Source organism: Tenrec ecaudatus, chromosome 7 (assembly GCF_050624435.1).
Source record: "Tenrec ecaudatus isolate mTenEca1 chromosome 7, mTenEca1.hap1, whole genome shotgun sequence".
NCBI classification, from domain to species: domain Eukaryota; kingdom Metazoa; phylum Chordata; class Mammalia; order Afrosoricida; family Tenrecidae; genus Tenrec; species Tenrec ecaudatus.
In genome coordinates, this window is record NC_134536.1 from 75,337,380 (window position 1) to 75,357,108 (window position 19,729).

Sequence of the window (19,729 nt, forward strand, 5' to 3'; positions counted from 1 at the left end):
CTGCTTTCCTCAAGCGTCTTCTCCTAATTGTGTGCGCCTACCTTGGTATACCAGCATTCACTGCCTGCCATAATAATTATGCGTTCAGGGCCGTCGTTTCTGATCCGTCATCATTCAGAGTGCTTAGGCAGCATGGGCCGACGTGAAATGTGGCCTCCTGTCCTAGCAATAGAATAATAGATTTTGCTAAAAGGAGAATTATCAAAAATGACTTCATGGACGAAGTTTTGATAATGAAGATCAACACGCATACAAACGGTGTTGCTCTGGAAAATGAACCAACACCATCAAAGAAAAGGCACATTTTTCTATTTGGATAATTTTTTTAATGCCACCCATAGATTAACTTGATTCTCTCTGCAGAGTGGAGTAGAGGAAATGCCTATTTATCTTAAATATAAATTCATCAGTTAGTGAATGTTTCCAGGTCTCCTTCCTTAACATCTCTGAAAAATAGCGAGAGTAATGTGGACGGGGAATGAGATTTTAGATTTGTTTTCTCTGCCCTTTAAAATGATATCTTATTAATTTGTTTGGATTTTTACTAATGCTCCCTGCTTATAGAAGAGGAGGTACCCTCATACAAGCAGGAGAAAGATGAGGCGATCCGTTCCAGCAGGACATACAGCCCCCCAAGCCTTATGAACTGCCATCATCTTGGAGGCACTGGGGGTTTGGGTTTGGGGTACCATCAAATAAAATGCAACTTTAATCTGCTGTAATCTTAAAAAGTATGATTTACTTAGTCTACCCATTTTTAGCTCTACTGCAGTATCTATAAATTTAAATATATTCCTCTCAGTACAGTACTTATTCTGAAAAAAACAGTTGATATTGCTCTTTTTACTGTATATCATGAAGAAAATACTCTTTTTCCTTTTCCCAGGAAAAATGTGAAAATAAGATTTCTGAGTATGTATTGTAAAATGTAATTGCCATGAATCAGAGTTTACTCAATAAAGCACTGTTAGAATGTATGGTTTCATAATAATACTTTAATCTTAACATTATTATATCCAACAGAGTGTAAATTTTCTAGGAGTATAGTCTGCACATAAGTCATGCTTATACATTCAGACAGAAGCCATATTGTTCAAAATTTGATGAAACTGACAATATAATTGTGTGTGCATATGTGTGGATGTTAGATCTTGTAGCTACAGTAGGTAAATGGTAATATCTTCCTGGAATATTTCTAGACTCAAATCACCTTGGCTATTTTCTATGGATCAGAACTGAGGAGATTCATTTATCGCCAGATCATGTGTTATGAAAAACCCAGCATTCTCTCCTAAGAAAACACATGCACATGAGGCCACCTTCAGGCAAAGTGGGTGGTTTTCTGTCTAGCTTAAGTATTCATTATATACTTCAAGGATTGTTTGTAGGGTGTGAAATATGACCTGTTTCCTACATGTAGGATTCTCTTCTCACCTAGAAAGAGTTCATCCTATCCTACTAGGCCTCCACAGCACATATACACTTAACCCACGTCTATCAAAACCCCACACTGAGGCAACGAGCATGCTTGAAGCATAGGAGGTGTCCGACAAGTTTTCCCCTTCTTTGTAGATTTTGCCATTTTGAATCAGAAACGTCCCACTGCCCATTGCCATGGAGCTAATTCCAACTGATGGCAAACCTATGGACGAGGGTAGAACTGCCCAATAGGTTTCTCAAGTTGTAATCTGTACAGAAGTAATTGCCGTCACTTTTCAGTGAGCTGAGAGACTAGCTGCTACGCTTCCAGGGACTATCCCCCTCGGTGCTGTGGAGTGAGCTCCGATGCACACTAGCCCTGTGACCAACACAACAAAGTGCAGTTTGCTCTTACACGAGCCCCACGGTGGCTGCGCTTCCATCCGTTGTTTGCAGCCATTATCACATGTCGATCCATCTCTTTGAGGATCTTCCCTCTTTCTCACAGTCTCCACTTTGCCTAAGATGATACCCTTTTCCAAGGGACTGATCTCTCCTGACAGCATGCACGAAGTACATAAGAAGACAAAATCTCGCCATCCTTGCTTCGATTCTGGCTATCTGTCCTTGAAAATATTTGTTTATCCTTTTGATGTCCCTGGTACTTTCAATATTCTTTACCAATTCCATATTTCAAAGACTTCAAAAGGGTAGCCGGTGCCCAAGAGTCAAAGTACAGACAGGAAAGAATGGGAACTTTAGAGAAATGGAAAAGAGAAACTCGAGCGAATTGGGAAGAGTACTATGGGTTTTCATCTTTGTATGAATTATTGAATAGAAAATGAACTTTCCCCATAAACTTTCACCCAGATCACAACAAAATTTTTTAAAAGATCCGCATGTTTAAAATGTTATTTAGAAACTCCAAAACAACACTCAATGCCATGGAGTCAGTGCTGATAATAGCGTTTCCTTGTGAGTTCTGAGACCGTCAGTGTTGATGGGAGGAGAGAGCCCAGTCTTTCTCCTGAGGGGCTGCTGGTGGTTTCCAACTGGCGGCCCTGTGGATTGCAGCCCAGTGCGTAACGACTACTCCACCCAGACTGGCCAGCACTCAAAAACACTGTGTTTTCTTGAGACACTCTTAACGCTTGTCTTGGTCGATATTCGGCTTCAGTGCTTAAAGGTGCTATTGACTCAATTCTTATACTATGTATATTATAGTTATAAATAGTGTCAAGTGTTTGGGGAAACAAAGTGTGGCATAAACAAATAATAAAGGAACTGGTATAGAATGATCAAATTTCCGTAGTATAAAGCCTAAGAGAAACATCTGACTCACGCAGTCTGGAGTCATGTGAGCCCTAAGGAGAAGTGAGGTGAGCGTTTGTCCATGACTGGTGTCACATCACAACAAGGTGAGCAAAGGCCAAGCATATTCCATCCTTTTGTTCAGCGATCCTCAAACTCTTGGTTTTGGTTCATTTCCTCATGTCGTGACCCTTGGGGTTAATATCGATCGATGCCATGATTCCAAATAGTCAAGCATGAGAAGCAGAGAGAAGAAATAGTACCAATCATGTCTATTTCAGGATAAAATAGACCAAATGCCACCCTACAAAATTTCCCCCGTGCTTCATTGAACACAGTGAGAGTACAGTGTCAGCATTTGCTCCAAGAGACCAAAGTTCCCTTGTTCAGTGGAAGTTGATGGAGAAAGGAGGAGTTAGGCATAGCTGAAAGATGATTAAAAAATACCAAATAAAATAAACATCTGACAGCTATCATGACACTGAAAAAAAAAGGCTTCACCACTTATCAAGTTCAGAAAGTAATAAAAGTTGTAGAGGTTTGTCTTCATAACTTGGATTGTTCATTTTGTAAATGTGTTCATTTTAATGATGTCCTACTATCATTAGCATTGTTCTCAAGGCCCCAAATAAACTTGGCGCGAAGTACAAACTGATGATGGTAGATACAAATCACACATCAAATAAAGTTCCTGATAATGTCTAAATTACTTGACCAACTGTTTGTTAGAACTGATAGATCTTCGCTGTTTTGATTTTGTAATGTGGGTGACAAACAATAAAATGCCAATTTTGTCCTTGTCTTTCTTACTGTCAGATGTGCTGCCTTATTACTTTTTTATCCTGTTTTATTTTTAAAATATTTAAAGTCACAGATTCCTTTTATGAAAGTTATTGTTAACACTAAGACTAAATTAAATTAAAACTTTATAGTTCAAAGGGATTTATTTACATATTCAGATCTTATAATCACAATAGCCAAACTAGAACTGTTCAATTCATCCTTCCATTTTATGGATGAAAACACTGAGTCTTAATGAGGTTTTGAAGTTACTCAGCTAGTAAATTGCTGGACTTGAGTCAAAATCAACTTGGTTAATCCCAAGGCATTTTTCTTAACCACTCTACCAATAAATCAATTGACTGAATAATTAATCAAAATTCAATTAAGCAAAGCCCTCAAATAGAATTTTAAGGTATATATTCATGTTTGAAGGGGGGAAAATAAGAAAGTAAAAGAAAACCAATATAATTCTATGGAATTATTGAAAGTAAAAGTACAGAAAAATTCACTCCAATTTTTGAATCTATGGTAGGATACAACAAAAGTTTATCTCTAAAAATGACTGCCTTCCGAATGTTCTTAATCACTATGATTTCTAGGAAAATAAAAATGCAAATACGTTTTTGGTAGGCTGACCAAAAGAATATGCTAGTAAATACACAATCAATAAGAGTATGCTAGTAAATATACAATCAATAAGGAGATTCAATGGTTTTTAAAGTCGCATTTAGTTAATGAATTCGCCTCTTCCTCTGGGGGACACACTCATCTGTCAGCTTGTCACACTGCAGTGACTTGCATGTTGTTGTGATGCTGGAAGCAATGCACTGGTACTTCACAGAGCAGCAAGCTCATCCAAGGTGAATAGGTGTCAGCAGAGCTTCCAGACTAAGAGAAGACTAAGAGGAAGGAACAATGTGTCCACTTCTGAGGGATTACCCACTGAAATTCTTATGAATAGCCGCATCATTGTTAGATGTAGTGTCAGAAGATGGGCCCCTCATTCTGGAAGGCACTCAAAATATGACTGGGGGAAATCTGCTTCATTAAAGTAGAGTCAACCTTGATGACAAGGATCCAGGAAAGATTGGAGACATTCATTTGCTGATAGGTTATGTCTCACAATGAGAAAAAGCATTGAAAACATGTAACATTAATCAGAACATGGAATGTACAATGTATAAATTCTATGGCAATTGGAAGTTGTTAACAATAAAATAAAACGCATAAATACAATCATTCAAGGCAGTATTAGTGAGTGTGGCAGTCACATAATCTCCTGCCAACTGTGAAGGTGTGGAATCTAGCCTGTCAATCAGGTTGCAGCTGGATGACCTGACTTGGATGCACTAAAGAGATAAGTAGCTTGCTGGAGGTGGGACAGAGACTTTCTCTGACTGGTCTTCCTGCTGACAAGGCATGTGGAGCTACGCTGATGGGACCAGAGGCCTGGAGCTGGAGGAGCCACGTGGAAACCCCTACCAGGGCTGAGATGCTTCCACCGACACTGGATCCACAAGACTTTCCAACTACTGGCCTGTGATCTACCTGCATTCAGCATCATTGCTTGTGTTGCATGAGTCTGAAGAGAAATGTATAGATTGGCGTCGGACATAAGGGCTAATATCGGACTTATAGACTTGATCTGGACTGGGCGGGGCTGTTTCTTAGTACACAATTGCTCTGTTATATAAAGTTCTTTCTTTTACACATGAGTGTCTATGAATTTGTTTCTGAGTTCACCCAGACTCACACAGTGGACATCTTGAGTCAAATAATCACAGAGTTTACTGAGTCTGGAATGACAAGTTCAATGGGAAGACTGTCCCCTTCATCATTAAAAAGGGCATTGCAAGATTAGTGCAAAGTGTAATGCTGCCTGCGGTAGCAGAATATCTATAGTCCACAAGGATGTCCAGCTAACGCAACTGTTATTCAAATGTATGAACCAACCGCTAACGCCAGTTACGAAAAATGGAAGAATTATACCAATTAATTCAGTCTAAAATTGTCTAAACATGCAATCAAAATGCATTCATAATTGCTGGACAGCAGGATGCAAAAATTGGAAACAGGGAAGAAAGATCGGTAGTTGAAAAGTATGGCCTCGATGGTAGAAGTGAAGCTAGAGATCCCACGAGAGAATTTTGTAAATCAACAAGTCCTTCGAAGCAAATACCTTTTCTTAACATAAAAGGCAGCTATATCTGTGGACCTAGATGGATATAATACAAACGAATCAAATTGACTACGTCTACGGGAAGAGATGACGGAAAGTGCAATATCAGGTGAACAAGACTAGATTGCGTAACAGACCATTAATCACTCGTATGTCAGTTTAGTGCTAACATGAATTTGAAGACAATTAAAGTAAACCCATGAGCCAAAATACATATTTAAGAATATATCATCTGGATTTGGAGCATATTTCACGAGCATACTTGAGACAGTAAATGACATTAAATGACAGGAGACCTGATGAGTTGTGGGTGACAGCAGGAACATCGTACAGGAAGAAAACAAATGGCCACTCAAAGGAGAGGACAGAAAGAAAAGACACTTATGCCCGGAGAGACTCTGAAACTTGTTCTTGAATACAGAGTAGTTAAAGCAAGTGGGGGCAAAAAAACAAAGTAAAAAAGCTTACCGGAAATGCCCAAAGGCTAGTTCAAAAGGACAAAGCAAAGGATGATAATAAACAAAGACTTAGATTTGAAAAGTTATAGAGGAAGAACATGCGTGGCATACCTCAACTTACAAGATGAAGAAAAAAAATTCAAGCCTCATGTGACAATATCCAAGGATTCTGAGCAAAATATGAAACATTGCACATATAGCCAAAGAAGATGGAACCAATGCACAGTCACTGTATTAAAAATAGCTGTTTAGCATTCCAGCATTTCAAGAGCAGATGATCGACAACCAGAGGTTGGTGCAATGGTGGCCACAGGTCCGGTGGCCAGAGAAGCTGCGGTGGGTGCGCTGTCCTATCGTGATCACGGACATGAAGCCTCAGGCTGTGCAGGCAGTGGCTGAGATGGCGGGGGAGAAGCAAACTCGCTGACACCAGTCCACAAAGACCTACTTAGGTATCTGACAGCCCTGCATTATTCTGCATTTGAAGCCAATGTAATAAGAACGGCATTTGGAAGATTGGCTGCTTGACAATCAATTGACTTGGTTGGTATGGAACAATATGAGCTTCCGGCCCCTCTTCAGGTCAGAAAAATGATATTACAGCACGGTGAGTGTGTGAACAATCCCATGGCCCAGTGAGAGCATCAAGTGGTTCAAATTGAGAACGTGGAAGGAATGTTATTGCATGGATGGAATGCCTGGAAAGTATGAAATGAAAATCTAGTTCATACACTTGAACACACGGAGAAATAGCTCCAGAAGTTAAAGACACATTCAAGATTCAAACTGACAGAGAAAGTGCGTACAACTAACAGCTGGGTCTAAACTGAGAGAAATGGAGTCAGCTGGGGCACACCTGGTTCGTAGGAGTTCAGAGCTCGAACGGACTCGGGTGCAATTAGAAAATGATATCTAGCACAATTAAGCGGCAGCATGGAGAGGGAGGAAAAGAAAATATTCGACAAGACTGTTTGAATTGTTTAGTAAAATGAAGGGGAGTTTGGCTTTCAGAGAATACCAGGCACCTGAACTATTTCTGACCGTGAAAAACCAACAGTAACTATGGAAACTGGATGGCTAAATGTTCAGAAACCATACAATATGTAAACTTTTGTATTATTTCCATATGTACATTTTAAGAAAATAAAAAGTTGATATTTTTATTGCCTTAAAGAAACAAACCAGGCTTGCAAGATAAGTATGACTTTAGAATAATATTTTGACAGAATTAATTTTGAGCCACTTGCATCTTATTTGGCATCTAAGAGATCTTTATGAAAAAATTGCAACAAGTACAAGAATTTGAGAGGATTGAAACGGATGTGGTGAAACAAAATGTGCATAAAGTGTTGAATGTAAATCTTCTGTCTGCTTTGTAAATATCCAGCCAAATCACAATAAAATTTTCATTTAAAAAATGAACCAATGGTATTGAGTGAAGAAGTCTAAACTTCACTGAAGGCAATAGTGAAAAACAAGGCTCCGGGAATGGAGCCCTCACTGGGTACATTGAAATGCCTAAACAAGCTGATGAAGCACTAGAAGCTAGCACTATTCCAAGAAATTTGGAAGACAAGTACCAGAGCAATTTCCTGAAAGAGATCGCTATCTGTGCTCATTCCAAAGAGAGGTGACCCAAAAGAATGTTAAAATCACTGAACAATATCATTAATATCACATACAAGTAAAATTTTGCTAAGATAATTGAAAAATTGTTACCACAGTGGTTGCCAGGCACTCAAGCCGGATCTAGAGGAGTGATATTATTGCTGATATCAGATGGATCTTGGCGGAAACCAGAGAGTAACAGAAAGAGGTCTCCTTGTGTTTTATTGACTATGCGAAGGCATCCGACTGTGTGGGTCATAACAAACGATGGATGGCCTTGAGAAGAACGGGAGTTCCAGAGCCCTGCGATGTGCTCGTTCGGGGCTGGACATGGATCAAGAGGCAGGTGAGTGACTAGAACAAGGATATGCTGCATGGTTTAAAAGCAAGAAGCGCGTTCATCACGATTGTATCATTTCACCAAATATACTCAAGCTGCATGCTGAACAAACGGGCTGAAACAGCTGGGCTGTATGAGGAGATACAAGAGCATCACACGTGGAGGAAGGCTTATCAACCGCCTGTAACAGGCAGTTAAGCTCATCGTGCTGGTGGCGAACAAGGAGGACTTGCAGCAGCTGCTGACAAATCAAATACCATAGTCTTCAGTATGGATTGCAACTCAATGGGGAAAAAACAAAGGTCCTCATGGGTGGACCAAGATAGAAGTTCTCGGGATTTCATTTTCCTTGGCTCCACACTCAGCACTCAGAGGAACGGCAAAGAACTCAAATGATGCACTGCATGGGGAAAGCTGCTAACTAGGAAAGCGTTAGCGAGCAGCGATGTCACTGAGGACTAAAGTGTGTGTGGCCCACCCAAAGCAAACACCAAACTCTCCGCCATCGAGGAGATTCTAACTCACTGTCACCCCCGAGGACCGAGAAGAACCGCCCCTGTGGGTTCTGGAGACTGGAAGTATTTACAGGAATAAAAGTCTCATCCTTCTCCCATGGAGTAGCGGCGGTTTCAAATAGCTGACCTTGCAGTTGGCAGTCCCACGTGGCACTCACTAAGGCCCGAGGCTCTCGTTTGAACTGGCTCCTAGGTATGCTGCAGCTGGACACTAAGCACGGGAGGCCATGGAAGAACCAGCGCATTGAACGAAGGCGCTGGCGACGAAGATCTAAAGTTTCATGGACTTCCAGGAGCCCAAACAAACCTGTCTGGAAGGAAGTACACCCAGGCTGCTCCCCTGCAGTGAGGAAGGTGTCTAAGGCTTTGTGTCTAAGACTTTGCATTGTTTTTCAGGAGCTGCCAGTGCCAGGGCAAGGGCATGATGCTTGGTGAAATAGAGGACCGTGAAAGAGAGAAACACCCTCCGAGAGGACAGACATCGCAGCTAGCCTAATGAGTTCAAACAGAACAAGTGTGAGGAGGGCAGGGTTGATTTGGTGCTGCGTCTGTTGTGCACAGTGCCACTGTACCCTGGAACGGACCGGATGGCAACTGACAGCAGAATTTGAGCAGCACAACTGGTTTTCACTGACATGGGCAGCTGAATCCCACCCAGCATTGCTGTGGGGAAAAGACCAGACATGTTTCTTCTAAAAAGACGACAACCCCGGACATCCTATTTAGTTGTTCTATTCTGAAACACACGGAACCCCATACGTGAAAATCATCTTGATGGATTTACAAAAGAAATCTCCCCCAATCTTTTATAAATGCGAAAGGTAGTATGAACAACTAAATTCTCTACGAAGAAAACAGAATACATTTACTGGGAAGCTGATTATCAGGTAGCATTGCCTTTAGAATGTTGAACATGATAACCGACGTGGGCCAGTGAATTAGACCACATTCAATAGACATATGTTTGCTGACATTAAAGAAACTTTAGTCCTAGTCTATTTCTTATGACTCCTGCTCTGATGGATTTAATTTTTTTTGGTAAAACATCTGTTTTTTCATCAATTAGAATCCCAAATACTACTAGGGCTTTGTCTTTAAGATTTTCTAATAAAAAATATCCTTATTTTTGAAAGGCTAACATCAAATGAAGTTGGCTATGTTTCCTCTGATTCATGTCACAAGGACTTTTTGTATAAAGCATACTCACTTCCAGACGACCCTGGCCTAATTCTTTGCGAAATTCAGCATTTTCTCTTTCTTTACTGACAGTCTCTAAAATGATACATTTTCTTTCACATTGCTTAGATTTAGGTGCTGAATTAATGAAAATCTAGTTCAAATTTACTTGCTACCTTAGATTCCATTTTAGATGCTAACTCATGGTTTGGTAGAGATCTTATAGAACTTGGAACGAGTTCTACCCTCTTTGAAATCAAGCCAGTCTCTCTTTTTATCCTTCAAAGTATTTCCCAGAAAGGAAGACATATTCCGTAGCTCTTTTGTATTCAATATGCCTTCTCTCCAGTCAAATGTCAGTAGCCTTTACCTTCACATGAGTGTTTGCTTCATCCCTACAATTGGGTGTGTTATCTTGTCAAATAATTCATGTCTAGAATCTTATGAACTACTTTAGTTGCCTTTGCAGTGCTAATGCTTTTTAAATTTATATCTTCCTCCTCGCCCGTCTCATATTCATCAGGAATGTTATAGATGAAGGTGAGTCTAAAAGTATTGCTGCAAAAATCACGAAACTTTATTAAATGAATAGGTCAATCTGTGAAACTATTTGTTAAACTATATACCATTTACTTCGATATACATCTGAGAATGCTGATTCCTTCTCTCTAGGCCACCCTCCAAGAGTGTGCCCCTCTAATTCCTCCACATCCAAACAGAAGTTTTAGCATCTTCCAGGGACTCAATGTGTGCTCCTTCTCAACTTTCTCTGAGTTTTGTGAATAAAAAGCAGTCTGAAAAGGGAAAATCAGAGATAAATTATATATGAGGGATGACTTCTCAGAATTCTTGCAGGGCAGACACCCTTGCTGCCATCGAAGAATCAACATAGATGTGTTGTATTCATGAAAAGAAAAGAAAACAAAATCTCAGTGCAAATTTCTTGGAATTCTCCTCACCAATGCGGTTTTTACTTTTCTTAAACCTTCTGTCTACTAAGCCCCCGTGATCATCCTGTGTCCCTTAAGAAAATCTATCAAGATTCTTTGGGATGCGCCAAACAAAAAACGTTGCCATAGCCTTCTGAGCTTATCTCTCTGCCTCGACCTTGACTGACTTTGCAGATGTCTTCCGAAGTCACTGGGCCTTGCTCTCTAGATCACATTGGTAAAGTTAAAACTTGTCCTCAATTAAAATCCCATGCCAGAAAACCATCTTCATCATTTCAATCTGGCTTAAAAGACTGAGGGAGAGGCCAGATTGCTGAGATAGCGGATCTTAGCTGCTATGCTTCGGGCGCCCATCCAGTCAAAACCTTCCTGCAACAAAATATGTTCACTTCAACTTCAAAAGGCTGAATTGTGTGAAATGCTAGCTTCAAACCTCCATGGTCCTTCTATGGTCTTCATCCACAAATTTCTGAACTTCATCCATGAATATCTACTTGTCAAGGTGGATAGCTTTTCTTGTCTTGGATGATTGTTAAAAGGAATATGTGATGTATTCTGCGAGATGACTCCCCTAGTCTCCTTTCATGAACAGGAGATGACCGGCTTGGTTCTGCATTAGTTTCTTGGGACTACTGTTGGAAATGGACATAAACTAGATGGTTTGAACAAATTGGATTTGCTCGCAATTATAAAGGCTAGAATTCAGTAATGAGGGTGTCAATGGGATTACATTCCCCCTGAAGTTGAATGCTCCCACTCTTCGTCTAGACTCTGGTGGCTGTTGGCATTCCTGAGTTCTATTGGTCTGCGGTCACATCAACAGGACCTCTCCGTAAATCTTCACCTTCATGTTCCTTTTTTCTGGGTTTATGTGTTCTGCTTTTCAATGTTTCTCCAATCCCTCTCTGTCTTCATTAAGGACACTGTTAGTGAAGTCAGAGAAAGCTGCCTGGATAATCCAAAATGACATCATTTTAAGATTATGTCATTAATTGACTTTATAAAGGCCTCTCTTTTCTCAAGTAAAGCAGCATCCACATTTTTCAGACACTTGGCTATGAACATACAATTTTAATTCCCACCATTCAATCCACCACTGTGCTCTACCACACCAATGTACACATCTTCCTAAATAGAAACAGTACTCTCTTAAAGAAAAAGGATCATTTCAATTGAGATAATTGTAATGTTGTTAATTTTTGGCATGTGAGCCTTTGCAGAAAATTTAATTAATTCAACGACCCAGTTTATCATTCTGATCATCTAGCAGAAGACTAGAACGGTGAGATCCTTCCAGGGATGTTTAACATGGCCTCTTTCTTCAATCGACTCAAAGTTTTGTGGGAAGAAAGAAAAATGAGTATAGGAAGCAATGTAATTTGTACATCCTTTCAGAGTCAGTACTCAGACTTCAACTTCTCAGGAAAGTCCTCCAGGAGAAGTTGAGTATCAGAGTATCAAAGGTATCCTAGTAGGAGCTATCAAAGGAAGTGCATTATTTGACCACATGAAGAGAGGTGAAGGTAGCCTATGGGTGAAGAAAACACAGCATCGGTGTAAGACATTCAACAGTGTACAGAGAACACAACCAGCATGGCCCATGCAAGTATAAGGCATGAGGTACCTGAGAGGGACCTGGGCCTGGAGAGGAAAACCAGACCAGAAGGAGCCCCTAAGGGTTTAAAAACAGGAAATGAATGATAAAGTCTGCATTTTAGGATGATTGCCCTGCTTCGAATCGCTGTGCCATGTGGACTAAGAAAGGAAAACTAGAGATAAGAAAGTTCAACCACCATCAAAAGGAAGTGCCTTCCCTGCCCTTGAACCTGTCGTTCCTTCTCCACACCTGATTCTAGTCTTTCACATATCCTACCTCTCCCCTTCTCCCCTTTGCCAGCAAGCCCTCATGCAGTCCACAAGTCGCCTCTTGTAGCCCCATTCCATTCTTGACAGTTCCCTTCCTTCAGACCCTGGCCAGCCCTTGCCACCTCCCTTCCCGTGAGCAGAAGTAAGAAAGAATCCAGTAAGGTTGCACTGTTCGATCAAAGAGCTGCTGAAATCTTATAGTATTAATCACACATCTACATATTTCACATACCAAACTACTATTCACAAAGAAGCATATAACCACAGGCTGGCGCGAAAAAAAATTAGCTTTCTTTACATTTTATGCTAATCCTCTTCCATCAACATATCAAGACAGAAATAATTTTTAAAGTTGAATACATAGCGCAATACAATAATGTCATGAATATAGATCGAAATAGCTATATTCCGAAATAAAATGTTATTATTAGTTTCAAAATGTTTCAATAAAAACATTAAAAGCAAATCATGCAGGTCTATACATACAATCTCTCTAACATTTTTGAAGTGACTTTTGTATTTTAAGATACATTGTGGCACTCCCTTGATGCTGCAATGATCTTTATAAAAAGCACCCTGAAACAGCACTGTAGAGAAAGAAAGCAAACAATCCTCCCACTCTATAACTTTCTGTGTGGACCCCACAATGTCCTGGATAGACACCCTTATGCACTGGGACAGATATGCTCTTTTCTACTGCTTCTTAATGAGCCCTCATTCTTGCTCTTCAGGGTTTCGATCATTCTAGAAAATAAAATTTTAAGCCCTCAAGGGTTTTTATAGTAATGCAAGCTATTAATCGGTGCTTTTTTTGTTTGTTTGTTTGTTTGTTTGTTTTGCATCCAGAATCCTTACAACTTCAATACGCCCAGCAGGTTAATATTAGGTAAGGTACACAGCGTTAGAAAACTACCAGCATATATATTTTTTCTCTGTTGCTACATATTTCAAGCTTGTATGAGGTTATAAAGAAAACTTTATTTCCTTGTATTTATCCAAACCTTGGACTTCAGTTACACCATGAGTGAGAAAGCTCAGTCACGAAAGACTAGTCCAAGCTAGGTTGGTTAATTCTAAGAGCGGTGTCTCACAGCTGAGGATGGCATTTTCAGCCTCGAGCTTCCCATCCGCCCTCCTTCACAGTCCCTGTACCCCGAGCAGGCTGAGGGGAACCATAAACCGTGCTGCTAGGTTTGTAGTTTCTGATTGGACATCTTTTATTTTCATTATCCGCCCTACCAGTTGTTTCTTTGAACTTTCTCCTACTTCTCGTTTTCACATTCTTTGCCTTTTCATAGGACTCCTCCTTTCCCTCCTTTCTGGCGCAAGCAGCTCGTCTAGCATAAGAACCATGGGGATGGGGCCGTTCTGTCATTCGCCGACCCGCTGGCCCTCACAACCTACTCGAGAGCAAGCGACAACAACTTCAGCGTCAACTTTCAGAGAAGCTTAAATTTTAGGGCTCCACATTTGCGTGAGTGGAAACCTGGCACAATACGAACACATTCTTCTTGTTTGTTTTTAATTGACTTTAAAATTGTATTTGTTCTCAACTATATATATGATATATGTATTCTTCATTGAGGGCCCAGTACAGTTATACAAGCTCAGCTTCCACAAAACCCAAACTTGTCATAACTTCCTACACGGTGTTATAGTTGAGTTCCTTATAGAACTCTTGAATCCATCCCCCTAGCTCGGATCCCCTCGATGAGGCCCAGGCACCTGTTCTGCTCACCAGCTCTCCCCAGCTTCTGGCCACAAGACTCTGCCAGGCCCATGTGGGTCTGCTTCTCGGTGTGGGAGATGAGCAAGCACCTGCACTACAATAACGAACAGGAAACAAGCATGGCACTGAAAGCGTGCACGTGTATCGCAGGGAAAAGGCAGGGCCCCAAACTGCCCGAAGACAGCCTATTTCAGCATTATCAGCTGCTTTGTCATCTGCTATCTGCTCAAATTAAAAAGAAAACTTACTTCTGGCCCCACACACATTGAACTGTCTCTGAGCAACAATGGCTATGCGCAGATTTGGGGTCCTGAAGTGTATTTGGTTTTCGCCCAAATGCTTGGCACCCACGGAAGCCACAGCCCAAGTTCATAATGCTGTGCATACGGGTTTTCCACCTGCCAACTGGCAGATGGAAAATTATTCAGGGAAAAGGGTTTAATTGGTGACCTTTAAAATAATTATTCGTTACCTTAAAACACGTTTATTATGTCAGCATGAGTTCTTCAATTGAAATTAATATATTTAAATCAAAAGCAGTAGATCTTATTTCACCTAGCTTTAAGAAAAAAGCACATTTTAAAGAACTTATTAGGATCTTTCACACCCCCTTGCCCTTCCTTCTTCCCATTTCCTCCATCCCTGTTCTTCTTTCCAGCTCTTCTTCTTTCTCCCTCCATTCCTCACGCCCTTAATCTCTGGTTCTGTTCCTAAGTAGTTTCCATTCGCTCATCAATAGGTTATATTATATCTGCAGCGTAGGCTCCAATCCAAAAAGTTCATCTCCCAATGTCGTGGAAGTTACTGGGTAAAAGAGGTTCAGGTGTAATACTTCCATTTATACAAAGGCGTTGTGCATTTCGACATTCAATTTTTGAGCATTTGGCTCTTTTTAATGGGAGCATCTGGGGCAGTGTGATTATTCAAGTGAGCTGTGTATATAAAGGAGGCCTGGTGGCTTCGTGGCCATGTGTTGAGCTGCTAACCGCAAGGTCAGCAGTTTGAAACCACCAGCTGCCCCTCAGGAGAAAGGTCTTTCTACTCCCATAAAAAGTTCCAGTCTTGGAAACCCACAGGGGCAGTTCTACCCTGTCGCCTAGGGTCACTGTGAGTCAGCATTGATTCAACGGCAGTAAGTACATGTAAAATACCTAGTACGATGTTGAATTCTTAATAAGATGAGTTCACTCTTTCCTTCCTCACAGTCTGGGGTAGCAGGTCCTTCGCAACACCCGAGAGTAAGCAAAGCCATGGCAGTGCTAGCCTGTGCTCAGCTCCATGGCCCTCCGTTTTGGTTCTTACATTTTGCCTGGGATGTTCCCAGAATGAGACATTGACTGAAAAGGCTGGAAGCCCATTACATGACTAATAAACTGTATGTGCTGCCTGACCCGCCAAAATCATATTCCCACACAGATGTGAGTCTAGTGCAGACTTACGCAAGGAGGCAGCTACTCTGGTACTAAGAAAATAAATAGCTGGGCAGAAGCTATATTTACTAGGACATGTTTGTGATTTTCAAAGCAAAATTTTGTGGCCAGTTTTCATTATATTCTGGGCTATGTAACTTTTTATGGCATACACATTTATAAATAAAAGCATGAGAGCCTTTAACTCACTGACTTAGGCTGAAATGATGCCTCTAGGGTTTGGGATTATAAAAAAATAAAAGGAGACCTAGCAGGGATCATAAGGCAATATCCTACAGGAAGTAAATTGATACCTGGGATTACAGTAGCAATTCCTTTCTGGCATTCACGAAGAAACATATTTTAGATAAACAAATAGGCAGAACATTTTGGATCTCTGTAAATAGATCAGAAAAGTCAGGCGAGAGCCTTTGCCTCTATGGGTGTAAATGACATCATTCATAACCTTTCGAGTAACCGGTGCATTTGGAAGCGCCGTAATTTGCAGATATAAGACCAACGTTGAACTATTCACTCCATCCCACATTATATTCCTGGCAGAGCATAGAAAAGGCAAGCTGTGACTAAATTTTTCATGACTGGATTTTTTTTATAATAGAATTTCACCTGTAATATTTCTGTATTAATATAAAAACATGTCTTCCCAGATCTGAAAACAATGATGCACACTGATTTATTTCCATATCGGTGTTTCGTGACAAATGACATGATTGCCAAAGCATATGCAGAAGTGGGGAATGAAGTGATACACAGAGATCCTCAACCCTAATCATTTCCCATTACTCAGTCATACGTTCAACAAGTCTCAGTGTGCAAAGTATGACTGAAGATTCTGAGGGAAATCTGGAGCAACAAAGGAGACCTGACGTGCTCACTTCAGGAATTTAAAAACAATAGCATTGAGGAGTCAGCAACACAATGGCTGTGAGTGGAAGCTTAATGGGCACCGTGAGCAATATAGACATCCTGGGCCAGAATATTTCAGAGGGAAACAATGTCCAGCAACATACAAAAATGGCATAATGGAAAAATAATTTCAGTTAGAAGTGGAATTATAATTAAAATGTTAAACTGGAAAAAAATGTTGGTGCGACTGTTCAGTTGCTGTGAGATGCCATTGAGTCGGCTCCCACCCAGGGACCCTGCGGGACAGCAAGCCAAGCGACTGCGCTGATTTACAACCGTGGCCGTATTTTGAGCCCAGAAGCAGCTGCTACGGCAAGTCATCACACCAAGGGTCTTCCCTTTGTTCCCCTGCACTTGTCCCTTATCAAGCACCACGTCCTCCCCAGGGGCTGGCCCCTCCTGATATTCTGGCTCCAGACTCCTTCAGAAAGCTGACCATCCGCACGTGGAAGGGCTGCTGGCACTTCCTGCACAGCAGATTTGTTAGTGACCGGGCCTCCATGGCAGCTTCCGTGTTCGTTGGCAACACCATTCCGCAGAAACCCAGAGTGCCTGCGATGGCCCCGACTTCGGTCAGGCACACCTTAGGTCTCCAAGCGAAGCGTTGCCTTTGTTTTTCCTAACGTAGCTTTGCATCCTCTTTCCTCGCTACAAGCCGTCAGCCGATGGCTGGATCGCTGCTTCCATGGCGAGGGCTTTCGACCCAAGTCAAATGAAGTCCTTGACAACTTCAGTCTTTTCTCTGTTGATCGGGATGCTGCTTGGCGGTCTACGTGCGGCTTGGTTTTCGTTGGGACGTGGTGCGACCCACGCTGAAAGCTCTCCTAATGGATCTTTATTAGTAAGTGTGTCCAGTCGTCTTTGCTCTCGGCGGGCAAGACGGGGTCCTCTGCATACTGCAAATGGTCAGTGCATCTTCTCAGATCCTGATGGCCTCTTCTTTTCATAGCCCAGCTTCTAGCTGATCCGTTCAGCACAGAGATGACGCTGAACAAGTATTGTGGACACGCACCTTTCTAAATGTAGGTAAACTTGCATTTGCTTTGTTGCATACAAACGCAAAAAAGTAAAATTAAAATATAACATAACAAAAGTAGTGAAATCCATTGACGGTGGAGCGAATACCTTTCCCCAGTTATTTCTAATCCGGTGCAAAGGTTAAAATGTACTCGGGATAGAAATGATGAGAGCGAATGATGCCTGGTTACTATATTGGAGACCCGGTGGCTAGAAAAACGAGGATTACGTAGCATGACTGACATCTTCCGGGAAAAGTCTACGGTCTGTCCAGAGAAAAGGCAGCCGCGAACACGACTGCACATATCCCTGTCCCATTCAATTATTTTATTTTAAAAGATGTAAAAAGAAAATGCATAACATGCTTGTTATATTATTCTTTTGTAGTACAATTCCCCATTTACCTAACAATGAAACGCATTATATTATTTTGATTTTATTTGAATACACATATATCTGGATGGGGAATATGATATAAATGGTTTGCTCTGATTTGATAAAGTGCATAAATTACTCTCCCCTTTATTCATGCCACTCTCTTTCATTATTTATAGTTATGCTCACCGAAGAGAACAAATAAATCCTATGACGACATTATATAAACCCCTGTTGGAAATATTATGTGTTCGCTTGCACTAATCCCTCGCACAGGGTGAAGGTCTTGCAAACAGCTCCTCAGGCTCTGAGCTTCAATCTGTGAGCTCAGGGTCCCTTGTGGGCATGGGCACGAAAACATCTCTACTGGTGACAAGTCAGCCCTCAGAACCTGGTGAAAAACAGGGCAAGAGCATCTGGTCCATGAGTAACTATCAACACGGATTCACACTCCCTTAAAAATTCGTCTCAGGGAGGGTTATTATCAAAGCAACTTTCCCATGAACTCAACGCAGGTTAAGGACTCCTGGGTTTGGGTTGTAGTCACTTCCCTCCTTTGAGAAGGTAATCATTCCAAAATATCAGAGAATATAAGATAGATCTGGCTACAATCTTTTGCATAAATAGTGCAAAAATATTCAGAACCCGGTTTGGGGAAGGGGGGCGGTGGATTGGCGGAGAAGAAAAAAAAAAGCTTTGTATACTCAGTTTGAATAGAATCAGTGAGTCAGGAGCATGCAAACTGAACTTGGGTGTGAAGGGAACACATCCCAGAAATAAGGCACAAGACGGGCAGGGGTTGCAGGAGGAGGGAGAAAAGGGGAGTTGTGGGAGGACCAGGCACATAGCCTCTTTTTACATTCAGATGGTTTTTAGAATAATAATGTGCTAGTTTCTTTCTTTCTCTTCCTCCAGCTCCCCCCTCCCTTCTGAATCCAAGTAGCTATTGAAGATTGTAATGATTTCAGTCTAAAAAGCAATGCTGGAAAGCCTCTTCGGAGATTGCCAACTCCCACTGTGCAGAAACACTGTGTCCCTGCACGCTGGTGTAATGGAGACAAACAAAAGAAACACTTCAAGGAAAGGGGAGGCAGAGAAGGGAGGGCGGAGAAATAGGGAGAATGTCGTTCCCAGAAAAGCAGTCATACTCTCAGCCATGACCAAAAGCAAACATAACTACCCCCAAGTTTGAAATGGATGCAAGTTAAATAGAAATCTCAACAATGTTAGTAAGACAACACATAGTAATATTCTCAAAGCAACAGTAACTTATCATCACCAGTTGTGCTTCAGTCCCACCCACCTTAACCCAGCTTCGGGAAGCTTTCATCTGCTCAGACATCTGCATGGATCCCTATTGGGGGCAAATAGATCAGTGAAAGGCTATTAGTTATGGAAATGTGTTGCTCTATCGCTTCTGTCTGCTTGCATGTATCTCCTTCTCTCTTATTCTTTTGATTAAATGCTTTTAAAATCAACATATGTAAGCACACAAAAGAAAGCATCCTAATTAAGCTGATTTTCTTCAGTGACTTCAGTTATCATTTAAACATGACATGTTACCTCGATTCCAGCCTCTATACAAAGGTCACTAATAATTACAACTGCTCTCAACATAAAACTTTTGTGAAATAGAAAACCCAGGATTGTGTGCCCATTCCAAAGTA

General features: G+C 41.2%; 1 pseudogene; it reads left to right on the forward strand.

Annotated features, from left to right (window-relative positions):
- The first annotated feature begins 5,779 nt into the window (after nt 1-5,779).
- On the forward strand, nt 5,780-7,142 carry LOC142452398 (pre-mRNA-splicing factor SPF27 pseudogene; annotated as a pseudogene).
- The last annotated feature ends 12,587 nt before the right edge of the window (nt 7,143-19,729 follow it).